At 28.0% G+C, this 3,383-nt stretch overlaps 1 protein-coding gene across 1 annotated transcript in view; it reads left to right on the forward strand.

The window, feature by feature from the left end:
* LOC108692196 (facilitated trehalose transporter Tret1-2 homolog) overlaps positions 1-3,383 on the forward strand; it is a 26,617-nt gene that overhangs the window by 18,144 nt on the left and 5,090 nt on the right.

A 3,383-nucleotide genomic window follows, 5' to 3' on the forward strand; every position in this document is an offset into this window, starting at 1 on the left:
ATCATATATTACTTATCAAATCGGAAAGGCATAAATTATTTCTAAAAATAATGAGCTTATCTTTCTGATATCAATCGCTAACATTATTTTTCAAAATAACGAGCCTAATTTTCAAATATTATCAATTATTGCTTTGTCAATCTATATCAAAGCTACTAATATGATATTAACTATAATTAATTTAGTTTATAATTTACTGCTGAATTAATTTATTTTTGCGCGAATAAGGTGATACTGAATGTGTATTTAATATATTTTGGCAATTGAAATATATGCATGATTTCGCAATAGATATCCCTTTTTTTTTCTCTGTAATTTTTAAGATATTTATTATGGTGACTCGAGAATTTATGTACTGTTTGATTTTCTATCGAAGAATCTCGGAAATATAAATTGAACGAAACCAGACATATAATACAACAGATTTCTTAATCAATTCAATTTTATCTATAATAAATGTAAATTGTTAAGAAACGTTTATATAACTCATAAGCAACCGTTATGATCACAAAAAAGTTTACAGATATTATCGTGTTAACCTTGCAGTAACAATCACACATTAATTATAGATATAAAGATAAAAATTATGACAACAAATATCTCAGTTTCGTCCGAAAAAGACATCGTTTTTCTTGGTTCTAAATTGCGCTGTCATATATTATATTAGTATTTTCTTTTACATACTCATGGAGTACATATTTCTCGATTTTATACAATAAAATAACGATTGATATAATAAAATAACGATTTTATATAATAAAATAACGATTACTTTGTGCAAAACAGAAAAATTGTTTGATGCAAAAACTGTTCTCTTTTCTATTCTATCATACAAAAATGGAAATTGAAATGTTTCATCACCGATATTTTTAAGATATTAGATGTAGTAAAAAGAAATCCATTATTTTCCATTCAATTTCATGCAAAAATAATAGATTTCTTTTTACTGCACCTAATATTAATTTTGATTAGTTTTAAGGAATTTTTAGCTAAAAAACATTATTTCAGAGAGATATTAAATTATATTTTATTCAAAATATATTTTCCACTGCTAGCTACAACTTTTTCTCATTTATTTGACAATAAACAGATTTCGTAATAAAAAAAAGTATTCCTTCTTCGAAGCAATCTATTCATCGAGTTATTTTTTTATTTCAGCATATGTTTTGTAATACTGGTCAACAAGGCTGTGCTGCATCGATCGAAATAAGTAATAATCTGAAAAAACAGTCTAATAAATATGCGGTATGTGGTAAAATTTTCCATTGAAATGCTGCTAACATGCCTTTAACTGTTTTTGCAATGTATGATCGAACGATTGTCGCGCAACAAATCACTTAGCGTTTTCTTTGAGCTGTTATTGTACATTTCTGGTTCAAAGCATGATTTAAATGGATTAATTGTTGTTGATAATGCTCAGCAATAATTGTTTGATTTGATTTTAGCCATGAATTTTTATGCTTAGAAATTATCATAGTAGGTCCATTTTTCATCGCTGGTCACTATTTGATATAAAAACTGTTTCTTTTTGTGACGAGAGAAAGCAATGGTTAAACGATTTTGAATAGTCAATTCAGATAATTCGTGTGGAATCCATTTGCCTTTTTTTTTAAATCTTTCCCATTGTGTATAAATGATCAGAAATGGTTGATTTACCAACATTTAATGCTTCAGCTAATTCTTCAAGCGTTTGAATTTTTTGAAGTTGAATTTTTATCCAACAATGTTTGCAATTTGGCATCTTCAAACTTTTTTGATTGACCTGAATGTTTTTTTTGTTTTTTAAATCAAAATCACTAGGAATATCCGAAATATATCCGGTATTATCCGGTATTATCCGATATTATCCGGAACTTTTTTACTATCCGGATAGTTGGATATCATTAGTATCCAGGAATACATCTGGTTGAAATTTTATATTAAATTGTTGATTTTTATTATAACAAATGTTCTATAAATAAATATGTATACTCATAATATTATAATATCTTATATAGTGTTGCAAAATTACATTTTTTTTCTACAGTTTTCAGTTTTTTTTTTTAGAAGACATTGTCCCGGAGTCCAATCAGATATCTGACTCGAAAAATTGCTTTCCCGGATATCCGATATTATATTCTTTTCAGATATCCCTTATTCGGTATTTGGTAATTTTACGATCTGGCGCTGGCGCATTAAAAATCATCACTTTTAAATCGTCGACATCAGATTTTCGTCGACTCAGATTTTAATTAATGGAACAGACTCAGAATAAAATTGAAAACAAAAACCGTATATATAATATACACACACACACACACACACACACACATATATATATACACATATATATACTAGAATGGACGCTTTCTGATAGATTGAGATCTCTGTTCTTATCGCCTGTGTTTTTCATTGTGTTTCCAATTCCAGTTTCTGAGATGAATTGGTGAGTTATGGCAGCCGTTTTCTTCAAAACAGTAATAGATGACGAAAATGCTCTTTATTATGTTCCATTTTCAATCGCATTAAAAAGTACGATTATGTTTACGAATATACAGAACCTGTATCAAATTATTTGTAAAAATATCTAAGCTTTGAAATGACATACTCAATTTCAAAATATCTTTAATAGATCTGTACAGCTATCTGTATAGTAAATTCTCAAAACTAACCGAAATATATTTATTGTGATGATGACCAGTGGTCCGAGAATTTACGAACTGTTTGATTTTCTGTAGGATGATCTTGGAATTTTATACATTTTTATACATTGGAATTTTATAGATTTCAATTTCCCACCATTTTTACAAGATTTCTTACGTAAAATTATTGAATACAATAAAGAAATATATTATATATATAGGATGTCTCATGTTAAAGAATCCACTGAAACATCTTGGAAACACTGCGTTAAATCGAAAAATATTTCAGACAAAAGTTTTTTTACTTCGAGAGGGACATATAAGATGATATCATTTGTTTGACATTGGATGGCGTTGTCAAGGTCAGATCACTTTGAATTTTTTAAACAGACACTTTGGATAATACTAGTGTTGTAACTTTCAAGTCCTATAATTCGCAAAATACTTAATAAAAAAATATTTTATTATAGTGTTTTGAAAAGCTCTCGAGGTAAGCTATAAGAATGTAATGAAAAATTAGAGATTCCATTTTAAAAAATTCAAAGTGACCTTGCCTTGATCTTAACAAAGTCATCCAATGTTAAATAAATGATATCATTTTATGTGTCTCTCGAAGTGAAAAAATTTTTATCTGAAATATTTTTCGATTTAATGGAATGTTTCCGAGATATTTCCATGGATTCTTTAAAATGTGACAGCCCCACATACACACACACACACACACACACACACACACACACACACACACACACACACACACAC

The sequence above is a fragment of the Atta colombica genome, unplaced genomic scaffold (assembly GCF_001594045.1).
Source record: "Atta colombica isolate Treedump-2 unplaced genomic scaffold, Acol1.0 scaffold65, whole genome shotgun sequence".
In the NCBI taxonomy this organism is placed as follows: domain Eukaryota; kingdom Metazoa; phylum Arthropoda; class Insecta; order Hymenoptera; family Formicidae; genus Atta; species Atta colombica.